Genomic DNA, 17,823 nt, shown 5'->3' on the forward strand with positions numbered 1-17,823 from the left:
TTTGTTTCTGATACTCTGCTTTTTCAAAGATCAATAAGATACTGGCCTGCTTTCAAGGAATTAATATTTTGAGTAGAGAAGCTGATATATGAACAAATAAATATAATTAAGCACAATAATAGAATTATGTACACAGTAGAGAATGATACAGAGAAGGGCAGGATTAACTTCAACTGGGGTGGGAGTAGGGAAGGCCTCCTAGAGAAGGCGACAACTGATTTGGGTTTTGAGAGTTGAACAGTAGTTTGCCAAGTGGGAAAGGTGTTTTAATCAGTGGGGATGAACTGTGTAAAAGACTGGTGTATCCAATGAACTGCTTTCCTCCTGTTGTTTCTTGTGACTAATCCCCAACTTGTGTTATACAAGATTTAAATGTTGGTAAGACCTGAAATCCTTTCTCTCTGTGAGTCGCCCCTCTCCTCATCTTAGTCTTAAACAAGACCCCTCAAATTTGGCCATGAAACAATTTTGTGCTTGAGCTAATCTTTTAAGTTGAAGTTTAACTTCATTTTTTCTAGTTTTGTTCTTTCAAAAATGAAGATAATTCTGTAATCATCCTCTGTCAAACAAAAAAAAAAAAAAAAAAAAAAGGTCTACAAAGTGTCCAGTAAGTACAGCATTAAAAGTAATGGCATGTTTAATGGAACATAATTTATCCAAAGTTCTCTGTTTGCCAGCCCTTTTTTGCATCTGGATTATGTTCGTAATAATTTGTACTCTTTCATGGGAATTAAGGCTTGTTGGGGCTCATGTTTTCAACTGCAGCCTGTCAGCATTGTTCATGTTATGTCCCAGCTGGTTGAAGTTAGCTTCATAGTAGAGTCATTAAGAAGTATTTGTTAAATAGATGTATAATTTTTAAATATGAAAAATCTCAATGTCATGAAAATTAATTTTTAAAATTTTTCCTACTTTATATCTTTATGGCATTGTATCAAGACAGGATTTTCTCCTCCACCTCTTTTTTTGGGGGGTCAGGGTTCTAACCATACTCTCTGGAGTTCTGGCACATACCTATCACAGAAGACAGAAAAGATTCTTTGGAAAAATAAAGAAATCAGAACAACTCCGTAAGCATATCAATAGAGTCTGCTTGAATATGCAACCAGACAAAAGAAATATTTGTCTTTTACATATTTAATTTTGAGTCAGACAAGGAATGATCATTTTCCTTTATTTTCTCGGTTACCCTGGGGCTGTACAAGTCATACACAGCTCCATTGGAGAGAAAACTGGATGGAACCGTTTGGCTGAAAATCCATGTCCAAGGCCAACAAGAAATTGCTGAGACACTGCAGAAAGAGCAGGGATAAATAAAAGGTGAAGACAGACAGAGACCAGACAAGGAGGACTCAGTTACAGACTGGTAGAAGACTCAAGGAAGAAAATGAAGGTTTGTAACTTCTAGACTTCTTGTATAGGCTTGTCTATCTAAAAAGATACATAAATCATATATATTAGCATATATCAGGCATTTATCTGTTCAGGGGAGACCAATTCACAAAAATGCTAATACTCCATGCTTACAAGGTTCTGAAGAGTAGAATAAATACCTATTTAGGGAAAAAATTCTATTGCATTTTGTGCGGTCTTATACATATTACAGAGCTTGGGGGAAGTGGAAACAACCTTCTCCTAGAAACCTTCTTTTTACAAATGCAAGGATGGCCTGGAAGTGGACCTAAGGTCCTTATGGAGCCACTTTGTCTAAAATGCTAAAGAAGTGGCTCTCACATTGATCCACATAACTAGAACCAGCTGAAGTCTGGTTTAGCCTATTATGGCCTTCTAACTTGAATTAATTGATCAAATAATTAAACATTTATTAAATTATGCAGTATCCTCTATGTTCCATGTCCTGTGTAGGGGCTTAGGAAACAAGGATGAGGATAAACATCCTTTCCTTGAGAGGCTGAGGAACATTAAATGTAAAAAAAACACCCGCAAAAACAAAAATCAAAAAACTATCCTTCCACCCACTGCAAAAAAGAAGAAAAAAGGCTATCAAGTCATTGTTTTGGAGTTGATGCATTACTGGTGATTGAATTTTTATGAGTGTGATGTGTAGCTACAAAAGGCCCAGTTATGTTAAAAAAAAAATTCCTGTATGAATCTTCCTGAGGCCTAGATTTGGCTTATATCTTCTCTCTGGTTCCTAAATTTTATTAAACAACTTTTTCTTAGCCTGTTGAATTTCCCACGTGAAGACCCCTTCAATCCACAGTTCAGGCTGTCAGGAGTCCAATCTTCCTGGAAGACAGTGACAGCCACAAATTCAGGTTGAATCCTTATTCTCCCCTACATAGACCGATGCCGCTGGAAAGAACTGCATTTACCTTAACTCGTTGGCAGAGATAGTAGTGAACATATGTACTTGTTGGACTTTTATTTCCAGGCCCAGAATTGGACTCTCTATATCCAGTTATTCCTCTTTCTAATCTGTTGCATTCACTCCTATGGTCTTCTTAAAACATAGATCTGATTGGGTAATTCATAGGGAAATTATCCAGTCCTTAGCATGGTCTCTGTGGTCTCTACCATTTATCTCCATCCTAACTTTACAGCTTCATCTTCTAGTCCAGTGGCTACTATGGGATACTTGTGTTTTCTAGAAATACTGAACTGAATGCTTTCATGATCTTTACATTTGCTGTTTCTGTTTCCTCCACTTCTCTCTTTTTTTTTTTTTTTTGAAACTGGGTCTCACTATGTCATGTAGGCTGGAGTGCAGTGGTATTATCATAGCTGCCTGTAACCTCAACTCTTGAGCTCCAGCTATCAGTCTTCCAAGTAACTAGGATTACAGGCATGTGACACCATGCCTGGCTAATTAAAAAAAATTCTTTTTTATTTTTTGGTAGAGATGATAGGGATCTCACTATGTTGCTCAGCCTGGCTCAAACTCCTGGCCTCAAGCAATTCTCCTGCCTCAGCCTCCCAAAATGTTGTGATTATAGGTGTGAGGCACTGTGCCTGGCCTTTTCCTCCTAGGCAATTAAATATCTCAGGCTGTTAAAATCCTGCTCATCTTTTAAAACCTGATTTAAATATCACGAATACTCTAGAAGAGCCTTCAGAGTTTCCTTTCTTGGTATTAATAATTTCTTTCTCTGGGCTTTCACAGAACTTTACTAATACCACCTATAGCACTAAGGTTATAGGCATTAAACTAAATGGTATAAATCACAGTATTTGGCATAATGAAAGAGTTAAATAAATATTAATTATTAGTTTTACTTATCACATTGTGCCTAAGATAAAATTTTTTATATACCTGTACGTAATGTATAAGTAAGTCCTCCACTAATCTATAAGTTCTTTAAGAATAAGAAAAGATAATAACTTACCCCTTTTAGTGCCTAAAATCTTAGATTTGTGCTTTTTACCTCGAAAAGCACAAAAAGCATTTGTTGAAACACTGGCTGAATGAATCTGTTACTAGAATTTAGAGAAAGAAATATAGAACAGAGCAGCTTTTCACCCTGATATGTGCCAAGGTATTCTGTTGGGCTTTATGTACTTTACCTCATTCAATCCCCACAACTACCCTGTGAAACATATATTGATCTTGCTCTATGAGGAAATTGAGACTCAAGGAATTTAAATATACCACAAGTCAGCACCTAGAAAGAATCAAAGCCAGAATTCAAAGCTATTGCATTTCTGACTCCAACTCCTAGGCTCTTGCTCCCATAATATTTTGACACTAAATGACATGTTGTCCCTAAGGGGGCTAGTATGTGGATGCCAAAATGGCTCCTAGCAAGATTACTAAATACAGTTCTCAGAGAGATTTCAAAAAGTTTTAAAAAGTCATCATTTCTTCATTTTTTTTTTTCTTTTTTTTTTTTTTTCTGAGATGGAGTCTCACCCTTTTGCCCACTGGAGTGCAGTGGTGCCATCTCCACTCACTGCAACCTCCGCCTCCTGGGTTCAAGCGATTCTCCTGCCTCAGCCTCCTGAGTAACTGGGTTTACAGACATGTGCCACCATGCCTGGCCAATTTTTTTTTTTGTATTTTTAGTAGAGACAGGGTTTCACCATGTTGACCAGGCTGGTCTCGAACTGCTGACCTCAGGTGATCCGACTACCTTGGCCTCCCAAAGTGCTGGGATTATAGGCGTGAGCCACCACACCCAGCAAAAAAGTCATCATTTCAATCAAAAGTTAGATTTCGGGTTTTTTTTTTTTTTTTTTTTTTTTCTTTTCTTTTTTCAAAGGCGTCTCCAGCCCCTTCAAGTTATGCCTTTGGGATAGACCATAAAACCGCATTACAATTGTAAGTTCGCATGGGAGTAAATAAAACTTTTACATACTAATATGAATGAGTGTGTTGGCAAGAGGATCCTAGGTGTGCATAAATCCTTTAATTACAGTTTCTAGTGTGAATGTTTATCCTTTAATTAGAGGTGTGTAGTAGGCTTCTTTGTGGGGGCAGAGGAGGAAACTGGAACCATATGGTTGCTGCCTTATTTTCATGTGTGCCCTTCCAGGGATTGTAAACCTTAAAATGGCATTGGAACCCAGCACTTTCGAATCTGCTAAGAAAGGCGGGAACAATAAGTCTTTGTGCAAAGGTTGAATATACATAATGGAAGTGTAGCCCTAAACCTGTTTGCTCCCACATTTCTTTGCCCCATTTTGCTTTGACTAATTATATAATCTGCAACATAATAGAACCAAGTGATTTTACCTGTCTTGCTGATTACATGCTTTGGAGTAGCCTTTTGGTATGAGGCAGCTTTTAATTTGCTTTAGATTTGGAACTATAAACAATAGGACTTCCCTGAGAGAGAAAACCATTGAGAAGACCAGAAAGAGAGAGGGGCAGAAAGGAGAGAATTTGATCTTGGTGAGGTAAAAACAGCTCAAGCCGTGGGTAGGAATTTTTATTTGCTACTTATCGGCTCTGTGCTTGGCAAGGTTCAAATCTCTCCGAAATTCAGTTTCATCATCTACAAAATGGGGATAATGACCCCTTCCTTGCCAGGCAATAATGAGATTTAGAGATAATGTGCACTGGAATCTTGGAAGCCCAAGAAAAATGTCTGATGTAGTTATTACAGGTTTTATTTTTTTTTATTGAAAGGGCTCGTTTTTCAGCACTGTAAGCAGTTCTGAAACGAACCAGGGTTCAGGACAAATATGATTACTGCTGATGATAACTTTCTTGGTACCTTTTTCTTATTTCCTTGCCCTTTTCATGTCCCTTGTTTTCCTCTGATTAAATTAATATTCCAAATTCACCCTTATAAGCATCTTTTTTTTTTTTTTTGTACTTTTAGAAAATTCAAAATAAACTGGAGGGGTTGATCAGACCAAACAATTACAGACAAGCTTTGTTTAGAAGTCAAAAATTGCCTCTTCCCTTTGCCCTGACAACTTTCCTCCTTCTGGTCTTTTCTCTCCCTACATGTCAGTAATAAAATGTATTGTTAGACAGATCAACAGATGAATTACCTTGACACTTTGGTGGGTGAAGACGTAGATTTGGATAACAGACATAGCTGAAATGTTTTCCTGGGGGTGTCCAGTTCTCTTATTTATACAACAATTGTTATCCCAGAAAACAACTGGTATATACCTCCTCCAAACTAGGACAGTTCTTACAGATGTGGACTAAGGAGCTATTTGCCTAAGGGATTCATTAGATTTTGATTAACCTCCAATACATTTGCTCTAAACAACATGGAGGATTTCCCTCAGGCCAGGCTGGGGTTGCCAGCTGTGACAGAGATGGACATTTAATTTGTTTGTGATTGGGTTGTCAAGGCTGGATATTTGTCATTTGAGATTTCTACTTTACTCCTTTCCCCCAAATCTACTTCTAACAAGAGAAATCTTTAAAACGAGGTAGATTAAAAATTGATGATGTAGAGTGTGTACTGGATTGGTTTCTATTTTATTTCACTTAGGGAAATCATAATTTGGGGATCAGTGATTAAAATTTCTGGCTATGTACGGGCAAAGCTCACACTGCTCACAAAACACCCCAGCAATCTCATCCCATTTCTTAGGGAAGATTTAATAGCAGGTCTGTTCAGTGAGGCACATACAAGTTCATTGCCTTTATAAAACACTCTGCAGGAATTTTACTAGTGTCCAAGGCAGTGCTGTTAATGGTTTCCATCCACACATTTCTATAAAAGAACAAAAGACAGCTTGTGTTAACCTTAATTTCTTGGTCTTTTTTGCTTCCTTGATAATTTTCTGAATTCAAACATTTACACGGAGTCTTCCAATCATTTGTATTAGTTAGCAACCTGCTACTATTGCAATATTTCACTGTCCTTGTGGTCAGAGTTGTTCTAAGACTGCATCGTCTAAACTGGATTTGGCTGCTTCGTACTTAGCTTCATGTCACATTTCAGCTGAGACACAGGCACAGTTTCTGACTTATGCTGCTGCATAGAAGGGTAAACTGAAGTTTGTGTTACTCACATATAATTTCTCAAAGCCAAATTGGGCGACAGCAATGCTGGGTGTTTGTTTTAGTGTTGTCTCTGGCCTTCAGTTTAGGTCTTTGGTAATCACATGTCAGATATCAGGTGAAGTATTGTAGTTGAAATTTTCATATACTTTTCAGAAATTAGACTATGTCTTAACAATCTTTAAAATTTGTGATTTTGAAACCTTTTTGGTGGACCCAGTGTGCTCTGGGACTTAAATTGTTATTCCTTTTCATTCCCTGCTGCCATGGCTTCTGTCTGCTTTGGTTCTGAGCTCTATGTTGAGACATTTTAGATTGTAATACTTTTTTAAAATTTCAGTTCTCAGATTAGGTTGGTCTAGTTAGGATGCAGGTTTTATATTAAATACAATTTTGATCTTGTTTGTTTGTATAAGTAGACACTTTGTGAATACCCATGTAGAATATAAATGACCAATGTTTGACTCCATCACCAACCAACTGAGTGCCCACAGGGTCCATTCAATTTGCCCTATGTGCTCTAGGGTCTAAAGAATCCAGTTTGATTCCTGTTCCAGTCTTCAAGAAGAGGGAAGATTGATCAAGTTAGCAGAAGTGTGAGAAATTATGAGCATGCATCACAAAAAGCATCCGTTGACACACTAAAATGAGCATATCTTGTGCATTTTTTTCTTCATAAGCCGTTACTGCTAATGATGTGGTAGAAGGAGCACTGCACCTGGAGAAGGAAGATTCTAGTTATGGCCTTTTCACTAACTTGCTGTGTAGGCTTGTTTAAGTCATTTAATTTTTTAAAAACTCAGGTTAGATGTCTGTCAATGAGCAAGTTGTACTGAATGATTTCAAAGGTTCTTTCTAGCTCTAAAAAAAAAACCCTATGATTCTCATAAAGAAATGTTTTATTTGATTGTGACATTTCATTTGGCACCTAATTCTGTACAGATGTCTTAACTCGGAGTATTTTGGTTCTTATAGATTTAATGCATGGAATTTATCATTCTATTAATGTACCTTGGAGTGAAAAGCATGTCTGTGTATACATCTGCTCTCACATTTATAATATGTATTACATCTTTTTAATGTACATCATGAGAAATGCCAGTGGACCTAAATGAAATATTACTATTGTTGCATTCATTTTTATGAACTCTGTCAGGCTAAATGAATTAAAAAAGGAGCAACATGTACTACAAAAACTACCTTTACCATATACTCAGGTGTCTGTGTACGGCATAAGCACAGATATCGGATATGCTTTGGGTTTTCTGTACCAAGAGCCAGAAAAGTTTCTAATGTAAAGATAAATTGAAAATCAAATGGACGTTCTGATTTTTAAACATGAGCCTGAGCTATTGTTACAGCACCTATTGTCTTTGGCAGACAGCACAGCTGGGGACTTTGTAGTTCCTTTTGTCCTTTACCTGGTGATTGAGCAGGTGAGAGGGAAGTGAGCTGGATGTGAGAGGTTTATAAGAATATGAATAATGGTGGGAATGATGAACTGAGGATCAAGAAACCTGTGGGGACTCCCTTGGATGGACATACTAGGGATCTTTGATCTTCAGCTCTGTATATATTTCAGAACACTTTACATCTTCCTTCTCTCTGTCCTTTTTTTCTGCCAGCTGTCTGGACGACTTCTCATCTTACTTCTTCTCTATAAAGGCATTACAATCTTTTTTGGAAATCTCACTTTAGCCTGAATGTTTCCAGACTTGAATAGTAAATTCACCCCAGGAAGAGTTCTACCTTGACATTTTTTTTACATGAAGAATATAAAAGGATTTGGGAGGCAAGGACTGGAGAATAGGACATGGGCTTCCAATTTGGGAGGTGATACTTAAAGTTCACATTAGCAGTTCTTGTTCTAAGTTGTTATTTAAAAAATGACTTACGGATGTCAGAATGTTTTTGCTTTGTTTTGCTTTATAACTTTTTGTAAAAAATTGCAAAATAATCTGCATAAAGTGCACAAATCTTAAGTGTACAGCTCTGTTATTATACACACACATATATACACACACATTGATATGGTTAGGCTTTGCGTTCTCACCCAAATCTCATCTTGAATTGTAATTCCCATAATCTCCTTAATCCCCAGGTGTCAAGGAAGAGACCAGGTGGAGGTAATTGAATCTTGGGGGGCCATCTCTCCTGTGCAGTTCTCATGATAATGAGTGAGTTCTCACAAGATCTGATGGTTTTATAAGGGGCTTTTCCCTCTTTGCTCAGCAGTTTTCCTTCCTGCCGCCTTGTGAAGAAGCTACCTTACTTCTCCTTCACCTTCTGCCAAGATTGTAAGTTTCCTGAGGCCTCCTCAGCCATGCTGAACTGTCAGTCAGTTAAACCTCTTTCCTTTATAAATTACCTAGTCTTGAGTAGTTCTTTATAGCAGTATGAAAATGAACTAACAGACATACTCCTTGGAATGACCATCAGATTAAGATTTAGAATATCCTTAGCACCCCAGAAGGCTACTTTGTGACTTTTCCCAGGGTATAAACTCATCAGTTTGTATTTACTAATGTGTTGCAACATGTTTAGAAGGTTTATGGTTGTTTAACTCATGGACATTGCCATGAAAAATATACCCTAATAGTGTTATTTTAAGAAACAAACCCCAAGGATCAGAAAACTTATTTGGATAACATTGTAAGTGTGGGGCACTATTTCCAAGGGAAACTTACCATGATCTACAGGTATCTTTTTATTGAGGGTCATTGCAAGACACAGTAGAATTCCAGCAGTCTCATTTACAATCACACTCATCCTCAATAGCCATATTCATGGCTTCCTGTGTAATGAGGTGATTTATCATGCTATGTCAGCCATAGAGAGTTCAGTATAAATGAATTTGGTTTCTTAAGAAAAGGTATTTATATCTAAACACTTTTACAATAATCTGACATTGCTCTTTAAAGGTAAGCACATATTATGTGATTTGCATATGAAGAAACCATGCATTACTCTTACTTGACTGACTGTCGGTTTCAGCAGCTGCACCTGGTAGTGCCCAGGTCTGTCATTGTTTCCATGATGGAGCTCATTTTTCAAGGGTTAATAACATAGACCTTAACATTCACTTTGGGTTGAAACTTGGCAACCACTATGAGTTTATAGCCTTAGGAGCTGATTTTAGACAAAAATGGTTTAAATTGATTTACCCTTTTCAAATTACAGTATGTCAAAATAATAGTACTTTGCATCAGTTCTAATGCTTTACGTTTATTTAATGTTAAAATTTGTAAGCTACTATTCCCGGGTGATGATTTGGGGGATGCGAGCTATGAGACAAGTTAAATGAACGTTGGTTTCCATTGAGAATTCCAAAATAAATTTGCCAACTTTGATTATTTTTCTTTGGTAATATCATTGCTATTCTAAAAGAAGAAATGCTATTGCTCTCACCTTTATTAGAAGAGAGCAGTTGTGGCCGTGAATGCAATTTGAAAAGAACGATAGAAATAAAATGTTGGAAGTCATGTTTAGTTGTGTAACATCCTGATGTCACAAAGGATTTCTCTCAACTCAGCACCGCTGAGTGGTATTTGAACTAAGATAAGCTGGGGTGTGTGTAGTTGTTCATGGTCTTAAGCTCTTCAGTTTTGAAAACTCCACTCAGAAAGAAGAGGATATTTGTATTTCCACTGTAGCACACATTTTTGTTACTTCATTGAAATGTACATTTTTATTTTATATACATTTATTTAAAATATGAACACTCCCAGCCTCTTTACTGAGTCAACAAAAGTTAAAACACCACATTCATTTCTCTCCCTTTAAAATTACTTAGATGTCAGCATATTTGTATATTTAATGTGCAGCCACATACTAAAGAAAAAAATGCTGCTGGGCTACATCTATATTGAAGCCATCTTCTCAATGAGAGAAGAGCTGGACTAATGAGGACATCATACTGTCAATTTTTAAACTTTGATCAATTTTTGACTGAGAATGATACAGACAGAAATTTGGAGAAAAAGTTCTCACATATATTAGACACAATGAGACTAGGACATCATGTGTCAAAAGCTGCAACTTTGTTCTTGTATTGAACAAAGACAAGGCTGAAGAATAAGAAAAGCTATAAAGTAGTTAGTATTATAGAGCATTCTGTAGTAAATTACAGACAAGAGGATGAAGAAATATAGTCCAGATGTAGCAAAGGTACAGAAGGAATAGGATTAGCCTTGGAACCAGGAAGTTTTGGATTAGAATTCTTTTATCACTTATTAGGTCACTTGGGCAACCTTGAACATACTAATTTTCCTTGTTGATTTTCAGTAAGGTGTGAATAGTGACTGACTTCCAGTGTTTTCATAAGAATTAAAATAATGTATTTGAAGTGTTTGTCACCTAACCATTGCTCAGTAAAAGGTGAGTGTTATGATGGTGTAACTGTAAGAATTTAAACAGTGAACTTACATCTAAGACCACATCACTCTGAATGTACCCAATCTTGTCTAAAAAGGGAACTTACAAGTCATAAAAAGTTTCTGCCAGTTATATTACCTTCTCTTGAGGAATCTCAGAGTGCACTTATATCAAAGTCTTCTTCGTAGCAGATTTTTCAAAAATCTTCATAATTTCTCTATATGAAACTCACACTCAGGACAAGGACACTTTGAGGGATAATGCTTCTCAAAGAGGTACCTACAATATCTATACACATGGTATCTGACCAACTAATCTGATCCTCTCTTAGGGAAAGTTTAAATTCTGGTCATACATAAAATGATAAGGCAGGTATGAGGTAAAACAGAAAGACATGCAGAGAGAAGACAATAAACATCCATGGACTAGAAAAGAGAATAGAGAAAAGCCACAGTGTGGTGATAGTAAATAAATCAATTGTGCCCAAACCAGTAAAGCACAACCACTATGAACAGCTGGACCACCTTAATGGTAGAACAATTGAGCCATGAATAGATACTTCTGGAGGGGAAACTGTGAGTGGCCATGGAGTGCTCCCCACTGCTCCTGCCCTACTAGAGTTAATGTTGTATTTAGAATGATATTCCAGTGCTCCCTTAGGTCTGGCTCTGTGTTGCTTTTGTGTGATTTCCTGTCTCTTATTTCCCCAGTTATGTTACCATAAAGCTGCTTTAACTGAGGGAATTTGAGTATGTAATCCAAAAAAGGCCGACAAATACCCACAGTTTGACTGATAGATCAAAGTCAAACTAGAGAAGGACCCCACATATCTTCCCTTGAGTCCATGTGAAGTCATGGATGTGTGAAGAAGAGTGGTATTTGTGAGAAATTTTGAAGTGTTTCTAGATCATACAACATGAGTCAGGAAGAAGTGAGAGATGAAGCTGGAGAGATCAGTAGGGGCAGAGAGCTCTTTAAGGTAAAGTATGCAATGTGAAGGAGCTTGGAAAACTGTGGAGAGAAGTAACTAAAGGGTTTCTAAGAAGGGGAATGATATGGTTAGGCCTTTAGGTATATCAGTCTGGTGGTTTTGCAGAAGATTGTTTGAAGGCAGCAAGACCAAATAAAGGCAGACAGATACAGACTGTTGAAGAGACTAGCTTCTGATCACCAGGGCTTTCACTAAGGGAGAAGCAGTAGGGATGGAGAGGAGAGTATGATATTCAATAACATTTTAATTGACTAAGTCAGAAATGCTTGGTTAATGTAGAGAATGAAGTAGCCAGTCAAGGATGATTCCTAAGTTTCTGGTTTGGATGTCTCAGGGGATAGAGGTGATATTAATTTAGAAAGAGGATATAGCAAGAAGAGATGAGTTTGGGAGAAGATGATAAATGCCACTTTGGATATGCTAAGTTTATGATGTCTACAGGACATTCGGGTAGAGTTGTTTAGTGGGCAGTTATATATATGAATAGAAAAATCAGGAGAGAAATCAGTGTTGGAGGTAAAGGACACATCCACTTTTATGTGGTATTTAGAGTCACAAGGATGAAAGAAGTTTTATGAGGGTAAAGGAGGAACAGTATTTAGAAGGTGAAGAAACACCACTGAAGGGGTAGGTAGAGGAAGATGAGCCGATGTCAAAAGGAGAGAAGAAATAGTGAGTGGATTGGAGAAAATCAGGAAAGGATGGTTGAATTGAAGTCGAGGTAGAATAGAGTTTCATTAAGGAGGAGATAATTATTAACAGAATTCAGTGTAACTAGTGAAATACAGAAAGATGACTACTGAAATAAGGAACATTTCAGTAGAAAGGAAGCTATAGAGGACATTGCAATGGAGCTGTGAATGAAAATGATGGATGCTGATGTTTTAAAAAGTTTAGCTGGAGACATGGTGGGGTGGGGAGAGAAGCTAGACCATAATTTGGGGCAGATATGGGGCTAAGGGAGATAGAGAATTGAGGGATAATCTTTTTCCACTGATGGGAGCAGCTTGAAGATGTTTATACGCTGAAAAGGAGACAGTAGGAGAGAGAGAGAGACAGACTGGCTTGAGATGTATGTAAGAGAGGTTCACCTGATTAAATGATTCCTCAACCCAGAGGAAGAAGAGGGGTCTTAAACAAAGGAAAATTCACCTTTTTCTCTGAGACTGGAAGAAAAGTGTCAATGTGTGTGGCCATAGATACACTTGTAGGTTGTAGTGGGTACAATGAGATAGAAAGCTGGATGTTGGGATCACACCAATGAATTCAATTTTCCTGATGAAGAGGGAAGCAGTATTAACTGCTATGAATGAGAGGGGCAGGGTTGAGCCTCTGTGGAGACTGAAGAAAGTCTGGAACTACCAGTTACTTTCAGGATTAGAGAAGGATGCTGATTATAAGCAGTTAAAATGCTCTTAGAGCCAGAGGGAAGAGAAATTCAGACACTATGAATGTATAGTTAGGCCCTTCTACAAGGTTATATGATTTTTTTTTTCTCAGGCAGTACTCAGCTGCCTATAATTAGGCTTATATTTTAAAACTGCACTCAAGTTTTTCATGTGTAGTCATTCAAATAAGAATTTTTGTCTTTGGTTTATTTTAAATGCAATTTTGAAATGAAAGTCAGGGGATCTTCACACTGAGATGGTAGCATTTGGACTGGGCACTGTGGAGTGATTCTTAATCCTATTTTGTATTTAGTTAGGCTTTTCACCTCATGCCATAGTCTCTTGTGGAGAGCATATATTTAGCTTTTAAATAAAGTGCATTCAAATTTGGGGAGGAGATTTTAAATAAATTATTATCATTTCTTGGGGCACCTTGGGTTATCCAAGAACCAATATCATTGCTGCAGCTACTGCCACTTGTTTCCTGACAGAAAACATATTTGAGCATTAGCTCAAGCAAAAACACCCAAAACAAGTGGATATATGGTCTTTAACACTTGGATGTAACTGATTTGCTAGCTGCATCATCCTCATTATCAGTGTTAACTCCCAAAGACAGAGAAGTAGTTTTATATACAATAAAGGCTTATCTGAAACTTTGCCCCCAGCTCCAACTGAATATCAAATTTGAATTTGAAAATGCTAGCAGAAATCTTTTCTTACAAGAATTTATCACTTTTGTTTTCTCTTTTGCTCCTCCAACTTCTAGCTAGACCTGTGAAGAACTGTCAAAACAGCTGTAGAGGAATTGTGTTGGAGGCAATAATGACCCCTTTAGTATCAGAGAATAGAAAGATCTCGAAAACAAAGCCTGTTGTCAGGAGACTTGCACCCATTCTGGCCTACTTCCAAGTGTGAGTAAGGTAACATTTAATTTCTGAAGTGGAGACTCGAACCAAATTGTTAATCTCTCAAAGTTTAACCAACAAGAGGTGATGATGATGTTTTAAAAAAATTAAATAAAAAGTGTCTGTTTTTTGGTAATAATTATAATATAACACTTATTCTTCTTAAATTTCTTGTCTTTCATTAAATTTTGCCTCAAATTACCACTCAAATTTTTCGTGTGTGACCATTTGGAAGTAGAATTCTTTCTTTGGTGTTAGTGTGTTATAAAATTTTCATAGTTGCACACATTGCTTTTAGATATTCAGTTTGTTTGATTTGAAAACTTTAGCAAATAATTTGCCTCTAAATTTTGATTAGCAGAAGACTTATCTACATTAACTTTACTAATAAAGTGGCCAAAGTGTATTGATTATCAGACTGTAAGGAGTTATCTGTTGCAAAAAGGCCAAACCAAAACAGATAAGTGGCTTGTCATATAAACATTTATGAGCCAATGAATGACAGTCCTCATTTGAAAGCAACTAGTATAAATTTGGCCTATACCACAGTGGGTGTGAAAATTGCAAGGTAAAATAAAACAGATGAGACCATTTAAGTTTGAAATGGAAGAACAGATCACTGGCAACAGCTATTTACTTTCACAGTCACTAAAATAGGGTGTTTTGTTGTGAAAACTATCAATACAGGGTGATGGATACCCTGCTTAAAGTGCCAATATGATGCCATTCTGAACTGCAAAACGATTTCATTACAAGTGTATGGGGAACCTTTAAACATGACATTACGATGCGACTATAATGTAAGATAACAATGGAAAAACAATTTCAGAGTAAGTGTAAGGAGACTATAACCATGCAGTTAGAAGGCCACTGGAATGTGAGATTATAATAGCTCAACATTAAAATGCTGAAAAGGATATGGCCATTTGCTTTTTTTTTTTTTTTTTTAAACTGGGAATAGCCTAGACAACATTTATACTCATGAATAGTAACGTCATAGAATGTATTTTAGGAAGGAGGGAAGCTTAGTACTACTATATCCAGCTCTTATCCCCATTCTGAAGTGTATTCCCATTTTTTTTCCATTTCTTGAGGTTAAGTTGGAGGCAGTTTTTGTTCGACCTTATCACTCTCCTTCAACCATACCACTTTGAAGCTCTGTTGCAAGTTCAAAAACATTTTCTTTCTGACTCACATCTAGCCCTATGACTTGGCTGCATTAGCCACCCATGGGATATAATTTGAGTTCAACTAGGATGATTTTCTACTGCTTATTTTATCTCCCTGGCTTCCAGTTATCACTGGACCTCAGCTGAAATCTTACCATTAGAAATGTATTTCTTTGAGTCTAAAATGATTTAAAAAATTTTTTTGAGAGTATATAATAAATTAAAATTTAACAAGTACTTATCAATGTATACAATATAAGTACTGGTTAGAGGAGTAACATATTAAACTTGAACAGTCTAAGAAGCACAGACTTTGTCATCAGACAGACCTGAGTTCATATTCAGCTCTTCTACTTAGCTATGTATAAATATGGGCAGGTCCTTACTTTTCTAAGTCTTGAGTTCCTCATCTGCAAAATGGGGTTAATACCACCACTGAATTCTTAGGGTAATTGTAATATGAAATAGATACCACGTGTGAATGCCTTGCACAGTGTCCAGCCAATATGAGGGGCTTGATAAATATTCTCTCCTTACAAATATAGAAAGGGATAAGGGATTGGGTCAAGATGCTAGAGAGTGGAGTAAAGGAGAGAGAACAGAGCATAGTCACAACGGCAATGTGATTAGGGATAAGGTTTCTCCCTAAACTGGACCTATTTACAGTTTATTTTTGAGCCACTCCAATTAAATTCTAATTAAGCAGCCTCTTAGTCTTGATTATCTAAGGTACGCTTGAGTTTTCTTATCTCTTCCTGTTCTTCTGCATCTTTGGATTATTGTGTTTGTCCACAAGTACTGCCACATTTAGTACTGCTCTATCTATGATAGTGGGACATTATGTCCTTGGGAGATGACTTGTGGCCACTGTCTGAGCTGTTCCTCACTGAGCCTCTTTCCTTTAGGCTTCTATCATGCATGGTGCTACCTTAAATAATCTCATCTTGGATCACAACCTGGGGTGGTGTTTTCCCAGCTCCTGAGGTTACACAAAAGTGTGTAAACAGGAATTTTATTACACCACTGAACCAGTTTTAAATCTATCCATCAATCATACTCAAAGGACCAATCCACTAATAAGATCAAACACAGTTTTGTGAGTGTAGAATGCAACATTTTCTCCCCAGATGTTTTCTTCTGGTAAGAGTCTTGATTTTAGCTGTAGTATTAGTTTTTGTCTAAAGCCCTCATAGCATTATCAAGCATTCTCATGAAGGAGTTACTTGACTCTAAAAATATATTATTGTATTACTCCGGTTTAGTGACCCCATTCACCATATGATTGGTTAATTTCCTTAAAAGTCTTTCTATAGGGATAAGTCACCAAAGAAATAACTCACTCAGAGTGCAAGACCCCTGTTGAACATATTTTATGGCCCTAGGCACTAGCAGTGCCAGTTATTGAAGGTGATTCATAAATGATTTTTGGAGTAAACTTCATGTAGACTACAAACCGATCCAAATTATTCAAGGCAGTATAATCTGGGTGACGTGGAATGCAATACTGTAACACAACTACTTTGCTGTTAGCCCATAATGAGCACCAACTATGAGAAAGATGTGAAGATAATCATTTTCTCACATGGAGATAAGATTGGGGAAGAAATATATTTGTTGCGTGTCTCCTGTATGCTAGACTTCGTATGCCTCATTTCATTCACTTACTCTTGAAAACAACCCCAAGAGTTGTTTTGTCATTTTGTCATAAATATGCATTACCATCCATATTTTATAAAGAATGAAAACCAAGAGAGGTTGAGAGACCTGTCTGAGGTGATACACATGGAGTGTTGAAGCTAGGATTTGAACATGACTGTCCGGTTACAAATCCTCTGCTATTTACACTCTATCACATTGCTGCCCCTTGTGTGAATTCAATTACAATCCACTAGAGGAAAAAATAAAAGAAAATAAAGGACTGGATGGCAAAGTAATCTGTGATAAGTGCCATGTGAGTGGAATGAAAAGTACCAAAGGGTTTGAAGGAGGAAAAGATTACTTCTGCCTGGATTCTGTCTTCACTGTGGCATTTATCTTTTTTTTTTTTCCATCTGCTCTTTGGGGATGTTGTTTTCCTTCACTGATGTGCTCTTCTCCGTCTACCAAGCAGTGGTCAACACTGACTTCTTAAACTGCCTAAGCCAGTAATTATTGCCTAAAATAAAAAACCGAGTCCCTAGACAGCTTGTTGTGTTCCTCTATTCTCATTGTTCCCTAGAAGTGTTTCCCCTGGATGACTCTTCTATCTCCACAATGTGTTAAAAGTATACATGTACTCTGGACCTTAAAGTATAATAATAAAAGAAAAAGAAAAAGAAAAAAGTGTACTTACTCTTCAAGGCCCAAGTCAAATGCACTTTCTGGGAACTCTTCCCCCAGCAGAATTAGCGACAATTTCTCTCTTGTCTCTCAGCACACTGACTATACAACTATTTGATACTTGTTACCTATTGTTTAGCATGGTGGAATCATGCTAAGCATCAGGTCAAGTTATGTTTTCTTTTGGAATTTGGACATTTACTGGCACATTTGGACATTTAGTGAGGTGGACCTGATAGAAGTC

General features: G+C 37.1%; 1 long non-coding RNA gene across 1 annotated transcript in view; it reads left to right on the forward strand.

Moving 5' to 3' along the window:
* The first annotated feature begins 1,184 nt into the window (after nt 1-1,184).
* Nucleotides 1,185-17,823, forward strand: part of LOC105541174 — a 29,484-nt gene continuing 12,845 nt past the window's right edge. Inside the window, exons 1-2 of the long non-coding RNA XR_001006304.1 lie at nt 1,185-1,393; nt 13,953-14,097. This is a non-coding gene — a long non-coding RNA (uncharacterized LOC105541174). The remainder of the gene's footprint in view (nt 1,394-13,952; nt 14,098-17,823) is intronic.

Source organism: Mandrillus leucophaeus, unplaced genomic scaffold (assembly GCF_000951045.1).
Source record: "Mandrillus leucophaeus isolate KB7577 unplaced genomic scaffold, Mleu.le_1.0 Scaffold235, whole genome shotgun sequence".
NCBI classification, from domain to species: Eukaryota; Metazoa; Chordata; class Mammalia; order Primates; family Cercopithecidae; genus Mandrillus; species Mandrillus leucophaeus.